General features: G+C 36.9%; 1 pseudogene; it reads left to right on the forward strand.

Annotated features, from left to right (window-relative positions):
• The first annotated feature begins 427 nt into the window (after positions 1 to 427).
• Positions 428 to 1304, forward strand: LOC103604531 (annotated as a pseudogene).
• The last annotated feature ends 10100 nt before the right edge of the window (positions 1305 to 11404 follow it).

The raw sequence follows: 11404 nt of genomic DNA on the forward strand, positions 1-11404 counted from the left end.
TTGAAGTACCCGCGTATAATAGGACTGGCATAGCAAAACCGCACCAACAGTCCTGATGAAAAAGAAAGAATATGAGAGACATACTGGAGTCATTTGGTCAACAGCAATTCTGAAATCTAGATGACAGTTGCTACAGCCACATAACTCTCATCACAGATAGCCCGCTAAGACCTGGGCAGCTATTTCCCGTAGCAGGAGAGAGTCATACTGTAGTTGATTGAATAATGTGCCACAAAAACTCCTTGAAGCTTGAATTGTGTCCCCTAAGTTTTCTGTATTAGAAACATAGCCCCCACTGTGACTGTTAAGAGGGTGGGAAATCCTATTATGGTAATTGAAAGGTGGGGCCTTGAAGATGATTAGATTAAAGGACCATGTGGTAGTGAATGGATTAGAAATGGTGGTCATAGGAGCAGGGACATGGGCCATGGAGGAGGCATCACCCCCACTGCTGGGCTGCAGCAAGCTGCATATGGACAAGCTGACCCTCGGCATCACCCACATCCTAGAATCTTCCCCAGGTGTGACAGAGGTGACCATCACAGAAAAGGTGCCTGCTGAATGTCATATGGTTTCTTCATGGGAACAAAAAAAATAACTGTGTGATGCCTGAGGATATGAAGAACTTTTACCTGATTACCAGCGGCTTCCACGTGACTTGGAGTATGAAGTTGGATGAGCACATCATTCCATTGGGCAGCATGGCAATTAACAGCATCTCAAAACTGACTCAACCCACCCAGTCTTCCATGTATTCACTTCCTAATGCATCGACTCTGGCAGACCTGGAGGACGATAGCCATGAAGACTGCGAGGACCAGCCAGAGAAGCCTCATTTTGACTCTTGCAGTGTGATATTTGAGCTGGATTAGTGGAATGGTAATGGGAAGGTTTGCCTTGTTTGCAAGAGTGGGAAACCAGGATTAGCACAAGACACTGAGATGCGGTTCCTGGACAGAGCATTATATTGGCATTTTCTCACAAATACATTTACCACCTATTATCGCTTGCTCATCACCCACCTGGGCCCCGTGGCAGTATGCCTTCACCAGCTATGGCATGAGCCCTCAGGCCAAGCAATGGTTCAGAATGTATAAACCCATCATCTACAACACAGAGCTGCTCACAGAACAGACTGATTCTTTTGTGAACAAGCCGGATCCCAAAAAAGTGTTTAAGAGCAAGAACAAGACCTTAATTTCAAAAAGAATGGGACTGTGCAGCCTGTAGGTGGACAGAAAGGACCTTCAGGCCCCTCCAACTCTAAATCTTTCTCTGGCTCTGAAACCCCCATCCAGAAATGAGCCCCCCATCAGCCCCACAGTGGTGATGTCCATGCACAGATGGCCCTGGGGGTAGCTGCAACCTCAGATTCTTTGTGTGGAACCATAGGCCTCTTCCTATATGAGTGACCAAAATCCTCGGCCTTTTACTCCCTCTGACAGGAATTGGACGGCATACTCAGGAGTTGGAAGGGCACACAGAGGTCTCCCCAGGAGTACTTCCTTCATACCCCTCACGGCAGGTTGCGCTATTATCCCCTGCTTCCAGAAGCAGTGGGTAATTTGGGTTAAGTGACCACATACATCTGTTGAGAACTTACCTCTCTTTCCACACTCAACCCTCAGTCTCTTAGCAGTGATGAGAAATCCCCCAAAGAAATCACTGATTTTGACCCATGAGGCATTAGAACAGTTCAACTGGTAGTCACTAGTGGTTATTTAAATTTAATTTATATGAAAAATTTTTAATTGCATTAGCCGCATTTCAAGTATTCACGTGGCTAGCAGATTCCTTACTGGAACATTTCCACCATTTCCACACAATATTCTGTTTGTCAACACTGCATTAGAATATTTCCATACTGCTCTTCCTCAGATCAATTTTGTTGTTAAATAATGTTGATGCCTTAATTTTAAAAGTCATAATATTCCATGAAAACTCTTGAAGATACAGTTGTATGTTCTTTATATTGTTTACCATTAACACCTCATTCTGCTCATTTCTTTTTCAGTTTCCTATACAATTTGTCTTCCTCATCAGTTTCCTATAAAGGACTTTAAAAGGACATTGCATGAGGAACTGTCCCTCTCTGCTCTCTCTGCTCCCACTATCTTGCAATGTAAGACCCCTGGGTCACTATTGCCACCACCACATGGACTTTAGATTTCCCAACCTCAGAAACTGTAAGCAATAAATTTTGTTTTGTTTATAAATCACCCAGTTTTGAGTATTTTGTTATAAGCAACAGAAACAGACTAATACACACACCTACAGCTTCCAAGAACAAGAGCGTGCAAGCTTGTTTGAGAAATCCCAGGAAACAGTGAAGTTCTTCAATGACCCTGAAGGCACCTGAGGAGTCTGAGATTTTGCAAATTTGGCCAATGAGAGCTGAGAGAGATTTTCTTAGAGATAGTCTTCTCAGAGTTAGTATTCCCTGATTGTGCTCCCAATTTGACTGAACCTACAAAATACAAACACAGACGTTGCAAAAAGTAGCCTTTCCTCTGAGAGCACATTTGTTTTGTTTTGCTGCATTTGAGGTCTTGTGAAGGAAAAGATTAATATAAATAATTGCTTTAATACTCTGCATGTGTAGCCTAAATATTTCTCTGACTTTCCATATCCTTTATATTTCTCCAGCATGTTTAGACTTTCCAGATACAGGAATGATAAATATTTAATGATAGACTTACTAAATAAAGTGAAAAAGGGTTAAATTGAAGACAGATAAGAAGGCATCTAGATCATTACTCATCTTTTCCAAAAATCTATTTCAGACCCATAAGGGAGAAATAAGATACCACACTTTCTTTTATAAATCCTCCAGTAAACAAACCTAGGAATATGCCGAAGACTTTTTTTTAATAGAAAATAGCTGTTTAATTTTTAGTAATGCATAGTAATTTCTGAAATCAAAGAATAACTATATAAAATGTTATTTGTTATTTTTTTTAATGAACAATACAAAATTTTACAGTACAAAAAGTGAACTCTGCCCTCACTCTTGCTAATGCAGAAGTAACCTCTTCTAACTCTTTCATGTGATTCAGTCTGACTGGTTTCTGTGCCTCAGAATATTTATTTCTTAAATAGATGATATTGCTAAAATTATTGGTGTACAATTTGCATTGCTCGTTTTGAAAGCACAGAGATGCTATATTTTACATGTGGCATATACTTTTACCTGTTCCTTTAATGACTCAAATTCTTTAAAGTTCAACCCAACTTAATCCATGTCCACATCACTGCACCAAAGGATGTGAAGAAGGAATTTTAGTGTTTGTTTGATTTACTGTATGTTTATTTTCTAGACAATTATTATTTTAGAATTATTTTCACTTTTATTTCCCTTGTAACATTCTTTATGATTTCTCATAATTTGCTGCACATATGGAAAGTGCTCCATAAATGTTTATTGTTTTATGCCGCATGCTATTTAAGCTGAACTAGAGGCAGTTTACTGTACAGTTAAGAGCACTGGCTTCAGTGTCGGAAAATCTGGGCTCAGGTCCTAGCTCGGCCATTATTTAGCTTTATAATCTTTCTTAGCCATGTATTTAACTTAGGATGTCACGTTTCCTCATTTGCATAAAAAGATCCCTGCTCAGATTGGACAAATTTTCCCCTTTTCCACATTTATTTTGTGCCCTACTCTCCGAGCATCTCCTCCTGTCTTAACACTGCTGGCCACTCCTTCTTTCTTTGGGGTAGCCATGGGGGCTACAAAACTGCCCCCATTATTCTAGTTGTGTTTGAAACCACAGCTTACCCAACACTAAGATTCATGTAAGCAGGAGCCATGGAGAAGGTCTGGGCTCCTCCCACTACTTTCAGACTCAGATGAATCAGGGTATCTTGAAGAGCAGAAGCTTTCTCTCCCAGGGGAAGAAGTGACCAGTGACAAATAAGAGGTGGAAGGAGGTAGCAGGTAAATTCCTTTCCCTTCCTTTGCCCAAGGACTGTTTTAAAGTCTTCCACCAATGATGGCATGGTCTATCTGGAAGACATCCCCCTTAGCTGAACAATCAGCTAGTTTTCTTGCAAAGCCAGGACCAACTCAGTAATGACAGCCACCAGCTCCGTTTGCTTTCCCTCCTTTGTTGTCTCATTTTCCTATTGACTTCACTCTTGCTGCACTAGGATTACACCTTCCAGTAAAAATTTAGCACACAAGATTTGCTTGAGACTGTTTTCTATGAACCCAGGCTAAGACATGTCCATACTTAAAAATATGTCTGCAATGCAGTAAATCTATACTTAACAAAACAAGACACACACACTCAAAAACTATTGCATTATTAAAAAATGTGAATTATGTTTTAAGAGTGTATATAAACAAAGGATAAACATATGATGTGGTATAGTAAATACATTTTACTTTGGCATGATATTACATTGGAAATATGTAATTTTTACAAATTATTCTTAGCCTATTTTATAAAGAATATATTTAGACATATACATGTAATAGAATTTTTACTATCTTTATGAATCTTTACTTTCTAAGTATTTTTTTTTATTTTTCCCCAAATTTCTATTGTATATCCAGATGTAGACAAAATATTAAAATACTAGAATATTACATTTCCCAGTACTTGCTATTATAACCCCAGGGAAACATCATTGTCTAGTTGAAAAAAGAACTGAACTAGAGGCCAAAAATTCTGAACTTAACTTGTCATCTTATCACTTGTTAGTTGAATAACCTGGGGCCAGGCACATTATTCTCTGGGTCTCAGTTCCATGACATGAGCTAGATGGCTTCAAAAGACCTTCCGGCTCTGAAACATGAGTTTATTTGCAAAGTGATTTTTACACACACATACAGACAGACTCCTCCATCCAATAACAATCCTTACCTATACATAACTCCAATACATCCCCTCCACTTTAGTTCATTCAACTTGATATTTATTTTAACCGGGATTTTTTTTTTCTTTCACTGGGAAACACATTCACTCTGTTCTTCATCAAATATATCTGTCAAGTAACTACCATGCAACATTGTTTAAAATGTTGGAATACAATGGCAAGCAAAATGTGGTCCCTGCCTTCATGACTAAAGCTGAATATGTTGTTCCATGAATCGTAAGTCATGTTTGCATACAGCTTCTTGCTGGTGATTCTCAGATGTGTCCCTCATGGCAAATCTCAAAACTGCTGACCTTCGAGCAACCCCTCTTCTTTGACTGGAGTACATCTAGTTTCTCCTTGTTACCAGTGCTAAAATAGAGGCTCGCCATCCCTGGCCGGAATCCAGATAGTCATAGCAGCTCAAAGAAATATGGTTTATAACTACTGTGGCTGTTGTCTGCTACACGGCCAACCCTACTCATCACCTCCAGGTCTTGTTGATTTTCTAAGTCTTCGTGGCTTATTACAGTATAACTGGAGTAATTTTTCAAATATAACTGTCATTAAGAAATATCAAACAGCAAAAATTGCCTATGTCCCAAAAATTATAGTTTCAGTAGTCCACCTTTCAATACTCCCACCCAAAGCCATTTTTCCTGAGGTGTGTCAATGACAGACAGATGGCTGGATTAGGAGGAATATTTTCTAATCAGCACATACTAAGTTCTGATATAGTTTGTTCTGCTGATGAGTGTGATCATTTCTATAATCAGGGATGCCCAGAGAATTAGTCTCTAAATCAGATGAAGGGGAAAGAAAGAGCTTATCACTTTAAGAAATCTGAAAATAATTCAATAAGGCTGAACATCTGGAATCAACTTGAACTGAACTTTACTAGTTTTTCTAGACTTCAAGCACTCAGGGTATTGTTTGGCAAATTCCTAAATAAAACCAAATCACTACTTATCCCATGGGAGTTAATTGTTTGAAATAAGTTTTAGATTTCAGTTCTTTTATAATGCAGAAGAAGTAATATTCTAAGGTGATAGTAATAATAATATATTATTATTTTACAAATTTTAGCATATATTTATGTGTATATATGTATACATAAACACATGATAGTACTTAGCATTCTGTTTTAAACCTCTATAATAGAGCTTATCAATGTACTTTGAAATTGTTGGGTTTTTTTGTTTTTTTCTGCTTCCCCCCCTGGATTCTAGAGTCATTAAAAACAAGCAAGAACTGTAGTTTTTCAGCATTTTATCAACAGTATAACCAATTTGGTAAAATTGTTTGGCAATATCTACTAAAGGTGAATATACATATACTCTGATGCAGAAATTTTATTCCTTGGTATACACCCAACAGAATTGCATACATGTATGCACTACTAGATTTGTACAAGAATATTCCCAACTAGATGACATTCAATAAGTACTTTTAGTGTGATCTACATTTTATTCATGACAATGTACTAATAAAAATTTGTAAAGTATGGATTTTGAGTACCATCCCCAGATCATATGATATATTACCAAAATGTTCTTGTCTGTTTCTAGTGATAAATCATGGCTGTTTGCTTTTTTCTTTCAATCTTTTTAATGTTGAAAATTAGATGAATTTGAAAGGTGTGTATTTTACATGTTCAGTTTTAATCTGACAATTTTATGTATGACAGTTTATTTCAGTAAAGATTTCCAGTCTGAAATCATTTTTCAAACCAAAAACGTGGAAATTATTTGTCATTTCATGCTTCACTTACTGACAACTTGTTTGTTAGCTTTATAAAAGAAAACTAGAAAAGCAGAATGATGCTTGTAAATAGGTTCTTTGTGTCCTGGCTATCAGTGTGATGTAAAACTTCTTACAACATCCAAAAAAAACAAAAAAAACCTCATACTTCAAAGAGCCAAATAATTTCCCACAAACAAATTTATTAATATTTCTAGTTTATTTTCCTATCTTTATTTCTATTCCTACCTGCACACCGTAATAGAGTTAACCATTGGGTCTCTTGATCACATGGTGCAATGGATTTCAAAAACAGTGTTTTCAATGCAAGGTACTGATGACAGCAATTTTTAAGTTTCTGAGTTATAAACATTGGATCTAAATATTTTCTGTGCATAAGGATACTGTTGACTCTACTGCTTCTCATTCTGTGTTTTCTTAACTTTTCATTTAGTGTAGTACCTGGCACCACAGTTGCTAGTTGCTCTGTTGTTAACATAAACTAAGTTATTCTTTTATTTATTTGTTAAACCAATAAATATAGCTTACATATGTAAAAGTTAGCAAATCATGGGTGAAAAGTTTGATAAACTTTCAATAGTGGAAAAAAAATTCCTTGTAACTCTAACCCAGATCAAGAAATAGAACATAAGAGTAGCTCCTTTTTCAGTAAATACAGCCAAAGATAACTATTATCCTGATTTTTTACCACCTTTGGACAAGCTTTCTTGTTTTTAAACTTGAGATAAATAGAATTATGCAGACACTCTCCTTGTCTTGTATGACTGATATTATTCAACCTTCTGAGATTCACATTGCCATGTGTATCAGTAATTCATCTGTTTGAATTTCTTTATAGTGTTCAGACACTTCATCAAAGATGATGTACAAGTATGTACAGCAAATAAGCACAGAAAAAATGCTCAAATCTTTAGTCATTACACAAATGCAAATTCAAAGCACAATGTTACCAATATAACCTATTAGAATGTCAAAATTATAAAGATTGACCAAACCAAGTATTGCTGAAGATGTGAAGCAACTGGAACTCTCATGCAGCTGGAATTCAGAATGGTACAAACACTTTGGAAAACATTTTGACACTTTCTTAAAAGATTCAACATACACGTACCATATGATCCTGCCATTCCAATCCTAGGAATTTTCCTAGAGACATGAAAACATACACCAATATAAAGGCTTATACAAGATTGGTCTTAGCAGATCTATTTACAATAGCTCCAAACTGGAAACAATCCAAATGTCCATCAACAAGTGAATGGATCACCCCTACAATGGAGTATTATGAAGCAATAAAAAAAGTACTATTGCTTTACGCAATAACATAGAATTTCAACTTAGTTGTCCTGACTGAAAGAAATCAGACGAAAACAGTACACATGCTACATGATTTCATTTATACTAAATTCTACAAAATGCAAACTAATATATAGTGAGAGGAAGTATAATAGGGGTTTCCTGGGAGACTACAGTGGGGAGCTGCAGAAGGCAGAGATTACAAAAGGGCGTAAGGAAACTTTTGAGTGTAAGGGATATTTTCAAAATTTTGATGTGATAACTCCACAGATGTATAAATATGTCAAAGCTTATCAAATAAACATTTTAATTCTGTGCAGTTTGTTGTATTCATGGCTGAAAGTTTGTATTCCCCTCCCCATCAAATTCATATACTGAAACTTAATCCCCAATGAACTAGTAATAAGAGGTGAGGCCTTTGGCAGATGGTTAGCTCTGCTCTCACGAGTAAGATTAGTGCCTTTAAGAGAGATCTCTGCTCCTTCCACCATGTGAGGACACAGCCAGAAGACACTTTCTATGAAAAAACAAAACCTTACCACAACCTGAATCTACAGGTGCCTTGATTTTGGGATTCTCAGCCTCCAGAACTGGGACAAATAAATTTCTCTTGTTTATAAGCAACCCAGTCTATGGTATTTTGTTATAGCAGCCCAAACAGGCTGAGACATAGCCAATTATACTTCAATAAAGTTGTTAAATATTTCCTCAATAATTTAATAAATAACTTGCTGCACACCAACAATTATAATAACAAAAAAAGATGATAATCATTTCTAGTTTTTCAAAATTTTGGTTAGTTTTCCATATACTTAGAAATAAATGATACATTTTATTAGCTGAGCTTGGAATTAGTATGGGTCTGACCAATCCAAATGATGATAAGTAAACATATAAATGTATCCATTTGTTTCACAAATATTTATTTTGCACTTAATATCTGCCATGAGTTAAAAGTTTCAAATGTAGGGCCGGTCCGGTGGCGCACTGCGCTAGTGCGCCGCTTGGGAAGCGCTGCGGCGCTCCCGCCGAGGGTTCGGATCCCATATACAGACCGGTTCCCGCTCACTGGCTGAGCGAGGCACGGGGGCAACACCGAGGGTTGCAATCCTGTTGCCGGTCCTGGTCCGGTACGGGGGAGACACTGAGGGTTGCGATCCGTTGCCGGACATGGAAAAAGACAAAAAAAAAAAAAAAGTTTCAAATGTAGAAATGAACTGGCTCCTCTCCTCAAGTTGAATTCTATCGAGCAAGCAATAAACCTGCATTTCTGCTGTGGTTTGTATAAAGTTATTATGGAACTGTGATGTTACTCTTGTGTGCTTTGAAGATAAGTTTCTTCCCAGAGGTGGGCAAGCACCAGTTGATTTCTTAAAGTAATCCAGAAAAAGCAGCAATTTGTCTGTTCCAAGAGAATATGGTGGGTGGAGTGAAAGAAATGATTATGGTGCTCAGAGTTGATACAGAGAGCTTGTAGGAGAGCTCCAATTTATGCTGGAAGTTGGAATTTGGACATTTTGAACCTACAGGTAAAAGAGAAAGCCAAGTGTGTGGATAATGTGGTCTCAGAAAAGTGTAAAAATGCAAGCTAAACAGGTGTTAAAATAAAAGTTGGGAGGCCATTAAACTTGTAGGTAGAGGTGGCTCCAGCATCCTGGGTTCTATGTAAGCAAATCAAAAACCAACTCAGAACAAGCCATCATGTCCAAGGAAACAAAACTTAGACTAAGTTATTAAGCAACCAGAATCACCAACTAACCTTTAACTAGGAATTTCAAGGCTACTGCTCCATGTTAACCCATCAGATGATTTCTTTGTCCTGCTTCCCTGAATACCTTTCAAAAGTTTTCCCCTCACACCCCTTCTGTGCACCCAAACCGCTTGCAGTTTTGTACTGCCTCATTTATGAATCACTGACTGCTCAAATAAACTCTTTTTAAGAGTTTGATGTATCTAAGTGTATCTAGTAACCCAGTTGAAGGTCAACCTCTTGTTACAGGCATAGGAAAAGTAGCAAGCAAATGGACTAAGGAAAATCAGTCAAAGATTTGAGGAATAAATGGGCCGAAGGAAAATGGAGAGGAGAAATACACATCAAAATGAGGAAATAGTGAAATTCACTAAATCCCCATTATTTGAAGATTGGCTATAGAAAGTGTAATCTAAGGGTACTGCTAAGAGGAAAAATGATCTGCAAAGATTTTTTTCTGATGAAAACGTCCACTAAAAAAAAAAAAATTATTGCCAAGGATCCCAAAAATTAGCACGTAAACCTAAACTGAATAACCATGAAATGCAAAAATTGGATTATTCTTTGTGTTCATTGGATTAATTTCATATTTTTTTCTTCTTTTTCTCATTGTCTGATTTGAATATTAGCAACTATTTGTTTATGACCAAGTGTTTAAAACCTGTAACATTACAAAAATTTTCCAATCAATTTGATTCTTGTGCCTAAATATTGCCAAGTGCTAATGAATGGCTGAGATGAACTTGGCTAAAAAAGCCTGCTGGATTTTACTGGTTCCTTACCAGGTAGAAAAGCCAGCTGACACTTATAAAATAAAAGAATTGGAGAGAAATGGAAAACTCAAATGCCAAGAAAGTTTGAGGGAGCTTCAAAAGCAAGTTCTAAGAAAGTTGCTCAAAGAAAGTGTCAATACAGTTTTAAAACAAGAGTTTATATTTTTAGTATCAAAATCCTGAGCTGAAAAAATGGATATAGAATTTAGATTTTAAATCAAAATAAAGTTGACAGGCCGGCCTGTGGCTCACTTGGGGAGAGTGTGGTGCTGATAACATCAAGGCCACGGGTTCAGATCCCTATAAAGGGATGGCCGGTTAGCTCACTTCGAAGAGCGTGGTGCTGACACCACCAAGTCAAGGGTTAAGATCCCCTTACTGGTCATCTTCTTTTAAAAAAAATAAACAAACACAAAAACAAATAAAGATGAGGTAATTTGCACCTTTACTTTTGAAGTACAGAAAATGCTTATTATACCCCCCCAAAAATCTAACAGGGGAAACAGATGAACATCTGAACTTTTTATTTCAGAAAATATTTGCTTGGTTTCTTGGTTTCAAAAAAAAAAAAAAAAAAGTGTCAGAAGTCCTTGCAAAAAAGGAAAAGAATTAAAGAAATAATTTTACTGTTTACAAAAGCAAAGTCTTAAGAAAATGAAATGTTTCGTATTTTTGAAATGAAATGTTTTGGTAATAATTTTACTATAAAATGATATTTGGTTGAGATTAAGATAAACGATTCTATGTGGTATAGATTAAACTCTTTTTTCCACAAATATAGCTTTACAATCAAGGTTCAGCTCCTCAAAAAAACAATACAAAGAGAATTTGAGATTCTGCCAAACAGGTTTGCTGCTCGGCTTTCCAGATCTCAGAGCCTTATGAATACCTGTCTGTGTCTCCAAATGGAGACATGCCAGGCAAGAGGTGAAATATTGTTTATGACTGTGGTTCCAATTGTTTCAGG

Source organism: Galeopterus variegatus, unplaced genomic scaffold, assembly GCF_000696425.1.
Source record: "Galeopterus variegatus unplaced genomic scaffold, G_variegatus-3.0.2 Scaffold5213, whole genome shotgun sequence".
Taxonomy (NCBI): domain Eukaryota; kingdom Metazoa; phylum Chordata; class Mammalia; order Dermoptera; family Cynocephalidae; genus Galeopterus; species Galeopterus variegatus.